General features: G+C 46.0%; 1 protein-coding gene across 1 annotated transcript in view; it reads left to right on the forward strand.

Moving 5' to 3' along the window:
* ASCC3 (activating signal cointegrator 1 complex subunit 3) overlaps positions 1-16,712 on the forward strand; it is a 2,217,780-nt gene that overhangs the window by 645,243 nt on the left and 1,555,825 nt on the right. The gene's annotated exons all lie outside the window — the stretch shown is intronic.

Raw genomic sequence — 16,712 nt, forward strand, 5'->3', positions numbered from 1 at the left:
GAAAGGGTGGGGGCTGGTTTTGAACTGGTGGGGGCTGCTTTTGTTACAGAGAGCGGGTTTCGTAGCAGCACTGCAATATCGGCCCCCTGCAACAAAAGCAGCAGCAGTGTAGCAGGAGCAGTGTTTCCACCAGCCCCTTTCCTGATTTTTTTTTAATCTCAAGGTGTCTGTATGCATGGTGGAGGCCAGAAGAGAGCTGCTGCGGGATTAGCAGGACTATGAGCCTGTCTGCCGTTAGCAAGAATTACACTCATATACACATGTGATCCTTAATTCTCTTTTTTACAATTATGGATTTACCAGACATACTTTTTTGTTTTAGTTTTATTATACATAGGGTACATGTCTGGTTGAGCCTATCCTGCTAGATCCCTTGTGTGAATGTGACCCCGTTCTCACTGTACCACAGGACTCAAGGTAAACTTCACTGAGGTGGTCTAACTCCGCTGAAACTAACCTGTTTGTGTTCAAGTTCATACGGGGCCTGGCCAGGTAGTTTGGCTGAAGTGTTTTTATTAGAGCATGACAGTTGTTGATTTGCACATGGCTGAGATGTCATGGTGGGTAACAAAAAGATGGACAGAGATGCAGCCTTACGCAACTGCCAGTGGTTGAGATTCATTCACCCATTTTACCTCTCTCTTTTTGGTTTTAAATATGAGCTTACAGCAAGAGGTCAGACTTCTCATCAAGGTCAGTGTTCTAGACTAAATGTTCGAAGTGTATGTGAAAGAAAGATTTTTGGATGGTTCGTGAACTACAAATTTGGCTGCAAAGGATGATTTTATTGTAGAAAGTACATCGAGACAAATAACTAAGCCACAAACTTTGGGAGTCTCTGAATCTTAAGTGACAAATTTAAAACAATGCATACAAGCTTTACTGAGAGCGATTTCACATCAAAGTGTTCCGTGATGTTTATATATCTAGAGTAAAATAAGTGCCTAATGGAATTGTTAACAAAAATGCATTATTCTACGTACAATATTGCACTGGGAGCCCTGACTGACTTGTATAATTTATCTGGAAATACTGATTAATGTTAGGTAGATGAGAATCAGCCAGACAAAGGAGAAGGTTCCTAGGTTCAAGGATTGTTAAAATGACTAAAGATGTCTGAGGTTGAAAGGAAGGGCCTGGACTTCTTCACTGGATTTCTTCAATTGGACTTCAAATATATGGTATGTGTTGTATAAACGGGCATAGTAAAGTGTGCTAGAGAAGACCCGTTTTTTATTTGGTATGTGTTTAGAGATATGATTTAGAACAAATTACAAGGCAGTTATAGAAATTTGATTATTCTCTGAACGCCAGGCGTTCGCCTTGAAACATTAAGACCGTCCTATCATAAAAGTGTCTCTGATCAAAACCCCCTTCCCTCGGATAAACCTCAAAGTATAGACAAGATCCAAGCCTCTTCTTCTTGGATCGTTTTCTCACCATTTGATGCTAGTCTAAGAGCCTTTTCGATTTTAATGGTGAACTCTTCAAACTTTCCTCCCAAGCATCCAGAGAGAAACACGAGAACCAGTCTTGTATGGTGCTCTCTTATGAAAAATAGTTTTCTTGGCACCAAAATATTCCAGCAATGAAGGCTCCGAACTAGGCTACAAAAAGACAAGTTTTTAGTTATCAACCACTTTTCTCAAAGCAGATCCTTTGTAGAGAACATACCTTTATACGAAATTGTGCTTCTTTTTATTCCAGAAATATTTAATTACTGTTTTTGTAGACTCTCCTCACCACAATTGGGCCAGATGTAGGTAATCCCAATTTACCTATTCTTAAATACCGAATTTTACTGATTCGGTATTTAAGAATAGGTAAATGGGATGTAGATACATTTTCGGTAAAAATTACCGAATCGGTAAGATTCGGTATTTACCGAATTGGTATTTACTGATTCGGTAATTGCCATTCATTCCTATGGGCCTGGAGGCCCATAGGAATGAATGGCAATTGCCGAATCGGTAAATACCGATTCGGTAAAATGGGGGAAACATTCAAGGGTGCCAGGGTGTCACTTTGACACCCTATTGCACCCCTGAATCGTGCTTGTGTGGCACAGTTGAAAATGCACAGATTTGCATTTTCAAAGGTATTCCTTATTTACCATCAACTTATAGTTGGTAGTAAATAACGAATCCTAAAATGGGAAAAGCACTCATTTGAGTGCTCCCTACATTGCAAATTCGGTAATTTACCGATTCGGTATTTTAAGGAATCAGTAATTTACCGATTCCTTAAAATGCAGAATCGGTAAATTACCGAATTTGCAATTTAGGCCACCTACATCCCAAATGCCCAATACAGGTCAGTAACGGCCGAAATTCGGTAATTTCGGCCGTTACCGGCCGGTATTGGGCCACCTACATCTGGCCCCTTATGCTTTATTAAAATTCATTCTTTTAATTTTGGAAAAATAATTTAATTACTCAAAACGAAAGCTTACAATTTTCTAGAAAAAAAAATTCCTAAATTACAGGCTTTTAAGTTTTAAAACGTGCGTATTTGGTGCTCAAACATCAAAGAGTCTGTAATTATATTGCCACAATTGGATGGGTTTTGCCTTGCATGGCAAGGAATCTCTATTTGATGCCATGGATGCCCTTAGTCGACCATGAGTTATCACGTTTATTTATTTATTTATTTTTAACATTTATAAAGCGCAAACAAGTGCCCTTAGGCGTCTCGGCGCTACAGATTCTATGCAGTATATTAGAGCTTAGATTTTACTGGTTAAACGGCCAGGTCTTTATTATCTTACGAAATTGAAGCAGTGATGGGGCAGTACGGATGCTTAAAGGTAATGTGTTCCATAGCTTTGCTGCTGTCACCACAAAACGTCTGTCTCCCCAAGCGACTGTTCTAGTACGGGGAACCAATAGCTGAAGTGCAGTTTTGGATCTAAGATTTCTTGAAGGACAATGCTAATGCTAGCGTTACACCAGAAATTGTCATAATCATGCCATGGATGTCCACAGTAGCCCAGGAGCTACGAACATTATGCACAGGCCAGCAGCACCTCGAAAGGGCTCCATCATGAAACCATGCCAGGGATGCTCATAATATGCAAAGAATTACCACCATCATGCCACGGCCAGCTTTATACGGATTGTAGGTTGGGGACACCATCCGCCCTCAATGCTCACAATTTTCCAATAACTCCTACCATTTTTCCTTGGCCACCAAAAACAGGAATGTACACCATCATGCTGTAGATTCTCACAGTATGGCAGACATGAAATGAAATGAAATGAAAAAAATATTTCTAAAGCGCACTGCGGCCATGCGGCTTCCTGGCGCTAGGGCAAATCAGTATAAACAGTGGATCCCAAAGAATTTAGGCGGGGAAGGCCTGAAGAAAAAGAAAAGTTTTGAGGGCTTTACGAAAGTGGGAAAAAATAGGGATAGAACGAATAGAAAGAGGGAGATTGTTCCAGATCTGGGGGGCCCGCACAGAGAATCGGGTGCCCCCGGTGCGGGATTTGCGAAAGCGTGGGACGTGAAGAAGGGAAAGGGAAGAAGAGCGAAGAGAGCGGCTGGGGGCATGGGAGGAGATTAAAGAGTTAATGAAAAGCGGGGCAGAGCGAGAGTGCGCCCGAAAGGCCAAACAGGCAAGTTTGAACTGGGACCGAAGGTGAACAGGAAGCCAATGGAGGGTCTTAAGGGCCGGGGAGATGTGGGCAGATTTAGGAAGACGAAGGATGAGGCGGGCCGCCTGGTTTTGGATAGCTTGGAGACGGCGAGTCTCGTAGGCAGGAATGCCTACGTACAAGCCGTTTCCATAATCCAGGCGGGATGTAATCAAGGCCGTGATGATGGTTTTGAGGGCGTCAACAGAAAAGAACCGGGAGATCTTACGGATAAGGCGGAGGGAAGAAAAACAAGAGGACACAACGGAACTAATTTGGGCATGCATGGATAGGTCATTGCTGATCTTGATGCCCAAAGTCCGGACAGAGGGAACTGGGGAGGGAGGGGGGCCAAAAGAAAGGGGCCAGTGAACGGAGGACCAAGGATTAGACGAGCCACCAGTAAGGACGAGCTCTGTTTTATCGGGATTGAGCTTCAAATGATTGAAGCTCATCCACTGAGAAATGAAGACAAGAGTGGAGCAGAACTTAGGGAGAGAGTCAGCAGGGGATGAGAGATCAAAGACGAGCTGGAGGTCGTCTGCGTAATTGTACACCGAGACCCCCAGCTCAAGAAGGGAAGAAACAAGAGGGCGGATGTAGAGGTTGAAAAGAAGGGGGGAAAGAGAAGAACCCTGTGGGACCCCAGAAGTGACCGGAAGGGGAGGAGCAGAGAAATCAGAGAGGTGAACTGCCTGTGATCTGCCCTGAAGAAAGGACGCGATCCAGGAGAGGGCCGTGCCCTGGATGCCCGCTGCGCATTAACATTAACACAATTATGCCAGTATCAGGATTTCACTGTGTGTGTGTGTTTCTGTGCACACATAAACTCACAAAGGCACACTTTTGCGTTTTTCCCTTGCTGGTTATTCCAATAACTCCTACCATTTTTCCTTGGCCACCAAAAACAGGAATGTACACCACAAAACAACTGAAAAATATCATGTACGAATTCTATTAAGTGAATTTTTTAATTAACTGGTTTTGGCAGCAGCAGTGAATATTGACATAATTTCATCTGAAACGAATCAGCAGCAGTACAGTCCGTCTAGGTCCTTTCAGCATGAAATTGGAACGGGAGCCGTGGAGACAGCTTTGAACTCCTACTTGCCCTTAGAAGCGATAAAGAGTTTGATATGTAAGTTTGCTGGCCTTGTATGCTATAATTTTTTGCAGTGCCATCCCCAATTTCACGGAGGTCTAAAAGTGTTTCGTTTTGGTGTAAACCTGCAGCAGAAAATCTGTATGGACATGCAATATCTGATTGAGGAAAAACGTTCAATGTTGTTGCATTGGATATGATACATTTTGATGTACATTAGCCCATGTTGAGCAGTGCTGTTCAAACTTTGGAATTGTGCATGTTTCAGGAGTGCTTTGAATGTAATTAATCTGGTACTTTGTGCTTTGAAAGCCGCCTTCTTTTCCTGGTATTTATGTGGATCTGCAGTCTTTGTAGAGTCTCCCCACTAGCAGGATCATGCAAACAACACAAGTCAGTAGGGTGTGAAAAAGAAGATTTAAACAATATTTATGCACCATGCTTCCATTACACGTCGAGTTGCATGTCCCCTGGGTAAAAAGGACTTTGGGACCATGACATCCCCTTGGTGTGATGGCCTTCCTCACTGGTAAAACCCTCAGGACTCTCTTGATGTGTTTTTCAGCATTTCTTGTCACGTTTAGACTGTTGTAGAGCTGTGTTGCAGCTTGGTAGCTTGACTCAGCAAAATATATTTAGGCTGTATCCGCTCAGATATTATAATCTTTTTTTCTTCTTCAGTGCATTCATGATATGGATAACCGAAAAGGCTAATCATTTCAAGGTTTCTCCAATGTCTAGCTAGAATAAGTGACAATTCTGGCCTGTCTCTGGCTTTGTATGTATTTTACTATTGTATCTGTGCCTGCAACAGTGTTACTGTGACATGTTTTCAGCACCTGTGTTTCCAGCGACAATGGTTCTGTTGCTTCCTCCAAGATAGCCTCTTTGTGAAGAAGTTTTATAGATCCATATTGGATCTTGAGGCTCTCTATGCTATATATATTTCTCTTAAGCAAATTACAGTCTTGCCCAGACTAGCTTTGGTTCGGTTTAGAGATGCAAGTATGGCCTCACAGGCTAAATACATGTCAAGAAGGAGTACTGGTCCAGGGTACGATACTGGGTAAAAATCCTACCTGACACCTACGGTTTGCTAACACGCAAATGATTGTGGAGACAAAGCAATTACTTATACCGCATATTGTTCGAATATCTTTATAATATACAACACATACGCCTCTAGATGTTGTACTGAGATTTTCTGAGATTACACTTCGATGTGTGCGGGCTCACGAAATTTGAAACCTGACAGTACGTTGGAGGATAGGATGATTGTTCCCTATTTTTGAAACTGGAAAATGAAAGTGGTGTTGTTCATTTATGATATAATTTACCTTTTGGATGCAGAGAGTTGTCTTTGCATTAATAAACTCCAACAAAAAAGAGGACAGAGAAGTAGGCAACAAAAAGTAACGTTTAAGTTGAGATGAAAAGCATAGTAAGAATGAAGTTAATTGCCCCCATCCAAAGATGATGTGGGATCTAGCTCAACAAGTGAATGAATGGGGCAACTTTTAAGTGATGCAAGCATTGTCTGCTAGCTGGTATATGCTGAGGTTCCTGGACATATGTCATGCTACTGATGGAGGGTAGGCTCTGAACATGTCTGACTGCTGCTTTCGTTTTGAGTAAAGTATAATTCGTTTTTGGAGAGGCGGCTATATAAAGAACATTCTGATATAATTTTTTTTAATTTTAATTTTTAAAAATTTGAAAACCTTTATTGTGCAGATAGTAGCATACAAATACGGGCCTACAACCAATTAGGCCGGCCACGAAACAATCTGAAAAGTACGTAAATCAATAAAGGGGTTTCACGGCAGTCACCCAGTATATTGCAAACAAGCAGTTCAATCGTAGAGGAGATGAGTGTGACCGCCAGATACAGGATCAATGAAGGTTAATTTTATAATAGAAATTATAACAGGATCAGTTGCAGGTTAATCATCTGAGTTCCCATAGCGGGCCACGAAGCAAGCATCAAAGCATTAAGGCATCAATAAAAACGGTTATCAGCAACAGTCTACAGCAATCAGAATACAGATGCCATATTTCCAATCAGTACCCATCGTAGCCCGTCACGTGCCCACCGACCACCAAATTATTATACTGTTACATAACTGAGTAATCAGAACGGCAAAAGGAGTTACAGTCATTCTCTATACTGACCCAGAAGAGAAGAAAAAGGGGGGAGCACTAAAAAGGAAGAAAAGAAGGAACGCCGTGCTGCTGCACGCGCCCCCACAGCGATAAGGGCAAGCAAAGTGACTGAGGACCACGTTGTTGGGGGTGGGGCGTGCAAGTCAGGATATATGTACAATCAATATCGTATAAAGTAAAAGTAGCTCACCCCCCACCCCTACAAGCAATCACACCGTGGGAAACACGCACAGCCACGGCTTCCTAAGAAAGGGACACAAAAGAGCCGTAGAAACTAAAAAACGATCAGATAAAGACCCCAACCCACCCACCCCACCCTGCACCCCTGCAGAAGGCTACTGCCTACCCCCCCAGCAGCATGCCTGTCACCCTAAATAGGAGACCCGAAATATAGGAAAAGTTAGAGAGAGGGAAAGGAAGCAAAAGAGACAAAAAGGAAAAAGAACCAGGGGGGAGAGGAGAGCCATCAATCAAACCATTTGGCCCCTACCCCCCGCCTTCACACACATTAATGCAACATCAAAACGAAATCGACATAGTCTCGGGTATCATAAACCTTCGAAGGAATCGTCCATATTATCGTGGTTGAGGGCACTCCTCGTCTCCATCCGCCAACCATTAGTCCTCCGGGTCCAGAACCGGCTCACCCCTGTCCTTTCCTAGCCATCGCTACCACGCGTGGTAGAGTAGTGGGCAGCAAACAAATCAAGGTGGAGAGGCCGTATGGTCGAAACAGGACAGACCAAGGGTACAAACCAGAGGGCTCCGGCAACCAGCGGCCAAGCAAGAACTTTTTGCGGCAGTTTAGACATTTCAACAACGACAACGGGAACAACAAGCAGTGCAGGTGCAGTCTCACTGCCCAGGAAAGTAGAGGCGTCCCCGCAGGATAGCAATAGGATCTCGCCGGGGCAGTTTGAATCGGCAATCTACGTTGTTCCCCGAGCAATCGAGCAGGAACGGGCCCCGGCGCGGGACCCGCGCCCGTGCCCGCCACAATCAAGGCGACCCTGGGATCCGGGGCCGCCGGTGTACAGTCCTGCCGATGCACGGCGGCGGCGCTCCTCACAGCAACAGAGGGGGACGAAACAGCACCCACTCGGAGTCAAGCTGCGTCCATGAGGGACGGCCCGACAGCAATGGCGGCCGTCCTTCCATCCAGCACAAGGGCGTCGAGGGCCAGGGTTGCTCGTAAAGTCTTTAAGGCCTCAAGAACATCACCAAGCGTGGGCTCACGCTCACACGACCAGGCCCCCGTACACTTCAGCGACACAAATTCGCCGCCCTGGTTCAGTCCGTGACTCAGGGCGCCGGCCGCCATCTTGCAGATCCAGCCGCGTTCCCGTGCGCCTCAACTTCTGGAGCGGGCTCTCAAGCAAGGCCACCGCGGGAGCCCCCTCGAGCCCCAGGAATGGTAATCTGGGTGCAGAAAGGAGAGCCACCAAAGGGGGGACCGCCAGCGCCACCGCCCTGCGGGCGCCACACGCCGACTCCGGGCGCAGGGCTTCAAGATGGCCGGATGAGGCAACAAAGGGGGGTGCCTCCTACACGGTTTTCCCCCGTCCACGGCGTGCCGCACCTCACCAGGGGGTCCTCCGGCCACTGGACCGGGTCCGATCCGTTGCCATCGGCATAACCGCACAACGGCCTCTCCCAGCCGACCTCTCCTCTCCACCAGGGTCCGCCGTCGACACCATCTCGCCGGCTGACCTCCACAGGCAAGTCCCCGGTCTCCACGCCGCGAAGGCCCCAGACCAAGCAGGGGTGTAACTTCGGATCCGCAGCTCGCAGGAGCCCCCGGGACAGATGGTGAGTACAAGCTTTCCTTCGCCTTTCCGTATCTTCCCATGTATGTCGGGGCAGGATGCTTGTCAGGATATGTGTGTTGGGCAGGAAGGCTGGCGGAGCCGAGTTACATTCCGGCCATCACGGTCGCGAGCTTGGCTCCTCCCCCTATATATATATAAATATAATTTTGTTTTTAATTCAATTAAAAACTTTCTGATTCGGACAACAGTGTCATTTATTTGTTGGACCCGCCATAGGCCCCTGCAAGAGGTGAATCCTAGGGTTTTAATTTACTTCACAAGTGTGAGGGAGGATGTTTTCATTCCACAAATTTATTTATTTATTTATTTAGTGTTTTCTATAGCGCGAACATGACCCAGTGTAGGGTATCAGAGCGCTTTACAGTAGCGTTTCAGCAAAACTAGTACATTAGTGGATAAAACCAGAACATTAGAGGACAAAACCAGTCATTACTGTTTCACACTTCAGTATAGCATATAAACATATATACAGTCAGTAGTTAAATGACCAAGGCACAGCTAAATAACAGGATAAACTTTGTACCAACATCGGATCGCGGAGCACTGAGTGCAAGTGAGCAGTTTATAGACAAGTGAGCAGTTTATAGACAAGCAGTCGTCCAATCAGTCTTATGGGAGAAATTTGCTCATATAGAATGTTCTTGCTTCCTTTTTAGGGCTCGGGCCTCCCCTACACGAAGTGTAGGCGGAGCTTGCGAGCTCTTTAGTATTTAGAAAAAAAAAAGTTTCAGAAAGGACTCCGGCTGGGACATTCCTTAGATTTTTATGGCATCTGCCTAGTGATTCGTCTTTGCTGTGCTGTGTATTCAGTAGTGTTGACGTGATAGGCTGTATGCAATGTACGCGTGCCCGAGTTGGCATTTTCTGTGCGTGAACGAGCACGGGAGAGTGATTAATCTTAATTAGGAGCTGTCAGAGTGCCCGTGTAATGCAATTCAGATGATGCGAGCACGTTCACAGCGGTGAGCGCGTTTAATGTAAAATGACGAGAGGCAGCAGGCGAGGCTCACAGAAGATGACTCATACATGCTCGTCCACACTGTAGTTCTTGTTTGTGTGTGCTTACAGCTTCCTCTGTTTTGTAAAACGTGAGTTTATGTAGAATATTGTCCTTAGGCGACCTTAAATGGGGCTGGTCCCCTCTAATGCGGAGGTAGGGCGGTGTTGGACTATTTCCATGTAGATTATGGTATGTATGTACAGTTATTTTACGTGGTAATCATGAAACCCTGACGTAAATCCGACTACTACCACTACAAATCGTGCCGGTGCTGTGTGGAGATGGACAGACACACTGGTGGAATGAAAGAAAAGGCCGGTGTGAAAATATAGAGAACACTCGCATGCCACAAAATGTACATGTTACAATTTTTGTTCTTTATGTGTTTAGAAGACTGCGCAGAGAATAGCCGGCCATTAAAAACACTGATGGATTAATGTATTAGCGAGAAATTCTGCTGTCCCTGTTTTCAGTAACGTAGGCACAACTCTAAATACAGTTCTTACATAGAAACCTTTTCACTAGCTTAGATGATTATTTTATTTTTTATCGACTGGATCGTCAAAGGTACGTGTGAGATGCTTTACGAAGCACCATAAATAAATCAATGCATACATCTATTATTTACGGTTCCTGTTTTTGTAGAGGCTGTTGCTGTCAAGCCGTAACGGCCTGTGCTGGCTTCAGCGGTGCTTTTACGCGGCTCCTCCGGTGGGAATGCACATATTTTGCGGAACTTTCCTCTCCGTAGAAAATAAATCAACTTTTGCTTCATGTTCCACTCGCCTGACGGGAAGATAGCTCAGCTGCTCCATGCGCCTGCTGCAGGTCAGAACGTTGAATGCCTGCAAGGTGGGGCCAGAGGTTCATCCTTCAGCGGCAATTAGTGGTCCACCCAAGGGTGCAGCTGGTGCGAGCTGCCCGCGTCGCCCTCCATCGGCCTCTGCAGAGAGGCCACGGATGGGGCTGCTGGCCCCTGGTCGGGTTTTGAGGAGTCATCGGTTTGTGCTTGTGGGGGCTGAGATGCCCAGCTGCCGGGTCCATATGTGGATATCCGCATTGAAGGAGTACGGGAGTGATGGCGGGCCCAGTACTGGAATACTCTCATCCCCAGTACATAGCTCCTGAAGATCTGTTCGTCCTGAGGTGCACTGGTAGCAGAGTTATGAGAGTGGACCCCGGTACTAGAATAACAGTGCTTTTGGTGTGATTGAGGTGCACTGGCAGAGCCGTAGAACTGACACCCTGTACTGGAGCAGTAAAAAGCGCTGCTGTTACAGTATCGAGGCCGCAGCAGATCTGTTAGTCCTGAGGTGCACGGGTAGGCAGGGCTTTAAATGGGACGGGTCTTGCCGGTGCTCTGCGCTGGCAGTTCTTTAAAGCTGGTGCTGAGACGGGTACCTATGGGGCTCTCCATTTTTGCCCTCACCCTCCAGATGGAAAAGCTAATCTTAACTCTGCATCATTGGCACCCTTCACTGCCTTTGATGTAACTTCAAAGAGACTCCTTATAGTTCTTTCACAGTCCCACCATTTCAGAACTAAAGCATGTTCAATATTATATACAGCGAAGCCATAGTTGTAGCTTATTTATCTTATGCAACTAATAAACATTGACAAAGCCAATCGTACTGGCTTGTTGTAAGTGGAATGTTACTTGTTGTATTATATATCTGGATGTAAAGACAGAAGCAGCAAAAAATACCAGTCGAGCGGCACACTATGCTAAGCACAGATTTTCAGTTTACATGTTTTTAAGCCACGCCCTTAATTATATTGGCCAAGCCCCTATAAGAGACCCTCCAGTTTTTTTTATCCAATTTAAAGCCCTGCTGGTCTGGTTCTGAGAGTGGACCCCGGTACTGGAATAGCTGTACTTTTGGTGTGATTGAGGTGCATGGCAGAGCTGTGGAACTGGCTCCCCTGTACTTGAGCAGTAGCAAGCTCTGCTGCAGATCTGTTAGTCCTGAGGTGTACTGGTCTGGTTCTGAGAGTGGACACCGGTACTGGAATATCTGTACTTTTGGTGTGATTGAGGTGCATGGGAGAGCTGTGGAACTGGCTCCCTGTACTTGAGCAGTAGCAAGCTCTGCTATTCCCGGACTGAGGCCTCAGCAGATCTAGTATGATTAAAGTGCACTGGGAGAGCTGTGCTAGTAGCCGGAGTACTGGCAACGCAGTGGTAAATGCAGGCCTTGATTCCGATTCACAGGCGGGGCTTGGCGCTGTCTCAGTAACTGGGATGTACTGGACGTGAGGCAGGACTGCGGTGCACCGGCAGAGTATCCAGTACCAACAGCCCACAAGGGGCGCTGCCTGGAGCCACAAACGGGCCACCCAGAGAGGCAGGAGTGGGCAGACAGCCGGCCACACCTGCCCTGTCCTCTGAGGCCTGTGCTTGTGAGGGAGCTCTCAATGATTGTTTTTGCACTGATGACCCCCGGTGCGCCACATGTAACTGCTTCAGTACTACCACCACCCCCAGTACTACCAGTACTACAGCCACCAGTACTACAACTACCACCACCACCAGTACTAACAGTACCACGACCACCAGTACTACCACTACCAGTACTACCAATACCAGTACCACTACCACCACCAGTACTACCACCATCAGTACCACCACCACCAGTACCACCACCACCAGTACTACCACTACCAGTACTACGGGCAGCAGTACCACCACCACTAGCACTACCACTACCGGTACCACCACCAGTACTACCACTACCAGTACTACCACTACCAGTACCACCACCAGCACCAGTACCACCACCACCAGTACTACCACTACCAGTACCACCAACACCCCCAGTACTACCAGTACTACAGCCACCAGTACTACAACTACCACCACCACCAGTACTAACAGTACCACGACCACCAGTACTACCACTACCAGTACTACCAATACCAGTACCACTACCACCACCAGTATCACCACCACCAGTACTACCACTACCAGTACTACGGGCAGCAGTACCACCACCACTAGCACTACCACTACCGGTACCACCACCAGTACTACCAGTACCAGTACCACCACCACCAGTACCACCACCACCAGTACCAGCACTACCAGTACTACCACCAGCAGTACTACCACCAACAGTACTACCACTACCAGTACCACCACCTCCAGTACTACCACTACTACCACTACCACCACCACCACCAGTACTACCAGTAACACCACCACCAGTACTACCAGTACCAGTACCACCACCACCACCACCACCAGTACTTCCAGTACTACCACCATCAGTACTACCATTTCTACCACCAACAGTACTACCACTACTACAGCCACCAGTACTACCACTACTACAGCCACCAGTACTACCACTACCACCACCACCAGTACTACCACTACCACCACCACCAGTACTACCACTACCAGTACTACCAATACCAGTACCACTACCACCACCAGTATTACCACCACCACCAGTACTACCACTACCAGTACTACGGGCAGCAGTACCACCACCACTAGCACTACCACTACCGGTACCACCACCAGTACTACCACTACCAGTACCACCACCACCAGTACCACCACCACCACTACCAGTACTTCCACCAGCAGTACTACCACAAACAGTACTACCACTACCAGTACCACCACCTCCAGTACTACCACTACTACCAGTACCACCACCAGTACTACCAGTAACACCACCACCAGTACTACCACTACCAGTACCACCACCACCACCAGTACTTCCAGTACTACCACCATCAGTACTACCATTTCTACCACCACCAGTACTACCACTACTACAGCCACCATTACTACCAATACTACAGCCACCAGTACTACCACTACCACCACCACCAGTACTACCACTACCACTACCACCAGTAATACCAGTACTACCACCATCAATACTACCAGTACTACCACCACCAGTACTACCACTACTACAGCCACCAGTACTACCACTACTACAGCCACCAGTACTACCACCACCACCAGTACTACCAGTACCACCACTACCAGTACTACCACTACCAGTACTACCACTACCAGTACTAGCAGTACCACAACCACCACCACTACTACCAGTACTACCACCATCAGTACTACCAGCACTAACACCACCAGATTAGTGAGTAGAGTAGTGAGTAGAGTAGAGTAGTGAGTAGAGTAGTGAGTAGAGTAGTGAGGGCAGAGTAGTGAGTAGAGTAGTGAGTAGAGTAGTGAGTGCAGATTAGTGAGTAGTGAGTGCAGATTAGTGAGTAGTGAGTGCAGAGTAGTGAGTAGTGAGTAGTGAGTGCAGAGTAGTGAGTAGTGTGTAGTGAGTGGAGTAGTGAGTAGAGTAGTGAGTGCAGAGTAGTGAGTAGAGTAGTGAGTAGTGAGTAGTGAGTAGTGAGTAGTGAGTGCAGAGTAGTGAGTAGAGTAGTGAGTAGTGAGTAGAGTAGTGAGTAGAGTAGTGAGTAGTGAGTGCAGAGTAGTGAGTAGTGAGTGCAGAGTAGTGAGTAGAGTAGTGAGTAGAGTAGTGAGTAGAGTAGTGAGTAGTGAGTGCAGAGTAGTGAGTAGAGTAGTGAGTAGTGAGTAGAGTAGTGAGTGCAGAGTAGTGAGTAGTGAGTAGTGAGTAGAGTAGTGAGTAGTGAGTAGAGTAGTGAGTGCAGAGTAGTGAGTAGAGTAGTGAGTGGTGAGTAGAGTAGTGAGTAGTGAGTAGAGTAGTGAGTAGAGTAGTGAGTGGTGAGTAGAGTAGTGAGTAGAGTAGTGAGTAGAGTAGTGAGTAGTGAGTGAAGTAGTGAGTAGAGTAGTGAGTGCAGAGTAGTGAGTAGAGTAGAGTAGTGAGTGTAGAGTAGTGAGTAGTGAGTAGAGTAGTGAGTAGTGAGTAGAGTAGTGAGTAGTGAGCAGAGTAGTGAGTAGTGGGTGCAGAGTAGTGAGTAGAGTAGTGAGTAGAGTAGTGAGTAGAGTAGTGAGTAGAGTAGTGAGTAGAGTGTAGAGTAGTGAGTAGAGTAGTGAGTAGAGTGTAGAGTAGTGAGTAGAGTAGTGAGTGCAGAGTAGTGAGTAGAGTAGTGAGTAGTGAGTGCAGAGTAGTGAGTAGTGAGTAGAGTAGTGAGTAGAGTAGTGAGTAGAGTAGTGAGTAGAGTAGTGAGTAGAGTAGTGAGTAGAGTAGTGAGTAGAGTAGTGAGTAGAGAGTAGAGTAGAGAGTAGAGTAGTGAGTAGAGAGTAGAGTAGTGAGTAGAGAGTAGAGTAGTGAGTAGTGAGTAGAGTAGTGAGTAGTGAGTGCAGAGTAGTGAGTAGTGAGTAGAGTAGTGAGTAGTGAGTGCAGAGTAGTGAGTAGTGAGTAGAGTAGTGAGTAGTGAGTGCAGAGTAGTGAGTAGAGTAGTGAGTAGTGAGTGCAGAGTAGTGAGTAGTGAGTAGAGTAGTGAGTAGTGAGTAGAGTAGTGAGTAGTGAGTGCAGAGTAGTGAGTAGTGAGTAGAGTAGTGAGTAGTGAGTGCAGAGTAGTGAGTAGAGTAGTGAATAGTGAGTGCAGAGTAGTGGGTAGAGTAGTGAATAGTGAGTGCAGAGTAGTGAGTAGTGAGTGCAGAGTAGTGAGTAGAGTAGTGAGTAGTGAGTGCAGAGTAGTGAGTAGAGTAGTGAGTAGAGTAGTGAGTAGGACATCACAGGCAGCAGCTGTGCAAGCTTCTCCCACTCACAAGAACGACATCACAGGCAGCAGCAGTGCAAGCTTCTTACACTCACAAGGAGACCACAGGCAGCAGAGGTGCAAGCTTCTCACACTCACAAGAAGGACATCACAGGCAGTAACGGTGCAATATTCTCACACTCACAAGGAGATCACTGGCAGTACACATCACATGAACACACTCCATAACACATAGCAACAATACATTGGCATTTACAATGCCATTAGCTCAAACTCAAATAACTCCGAGCCCGATTGCATTTCTAATGCTTGTTGAAGGTTGCGATGGATGTGATTCTTCTGATGTTTGGTGGGAGTGCATTCCAAAATCTCGGTGCTGCTCCTGAGAATGCTCGGTCATAAGTCTCGAGAGTAACAATAGAGATTCTGGTGCACATAATCCTCCTGTTCCAGAGAAGTTAACTCTATTTTAGTTTTGTTGCAGTGAAGAATTGCTCCTTCATTAAATCTTCCATTTCATTTCATAAAGCCTTTAACCAAGGCCTTTTAGTCCAAACTGAAATCTTAATTAAAAAAGCAGCTTTGTAGATCTCGTTCCATTGCTTTGGAGGTATTTTAGCCTACTGATTTGCTTTTTAGATGTCCTCTCTGGTCCTCCTTAGAAAATCCAGGCCTATTGAGGCACTATTCTTGTCTATATTGAGGCTTGGCATGTGCCTTCATGGCGCTCATTAGGTGGATTCTAAAGATACCACGTGGGCACAGACTAGGCAGTGGGTCATCTTTCTACAAAAAGTGTAGTATTAGTTCCACCGTGTTGATCCACAGGCTAGAGGATTGCCCAAAAAGGATTATTTTCAAGTTTTCCTTGAAAAAGCGTGACTAGGTTGTTTTCTCTTGAACATTTTCACATTTTTTTCAGCTACAGCTTCTTTTTTTCTGCTTGTGTTTCGTTCTTTTGAACCTTTCTAAGCAGGTAATACAAGATTTACTTCAAAATAAGATCTGGATGGATACGTAACAAAGTGCCAGTTTATAATTATGTGCTGGGTCGCTCCCAAAATCATCCTGTCAAGGATGCACATATCCATGAGTGTTAACATTTGTTAGCTGTGAAATCATTTCGTTTGGTGCAGCAGTAGTGTATTCAAGTCTAGAATGGTTGCCAGATTATGTGCAATATGGTTCCAATGAACATACAATTGAGACTCCCATCTTTTACTTATGTAGTTTATTATGCACAGAATTCTGGCACATGGCAGGGTAGGGTGTAGCGTCATTAACACTGGTGCTGCTTTTTCAAATGGAGGAATTGTGGACTCTCGCCAAACCAAATATAGTACAAGTATTTTTTCGGTTTCTGGTAGCAC

This window comes from Lissotriton vulgaris, chromosome 6 (genome assembly GCF_964263255.1).
Source record: "Lissotriton vulgaris chromosome 6, aLisVul1.2, whole genome shotgun sequence".
NCBI lineage: Eukaryota > Metazoa > Chordata > Amphibia > Caudata > Salamandridae > Lissotriton > Lissotriton vulgaris.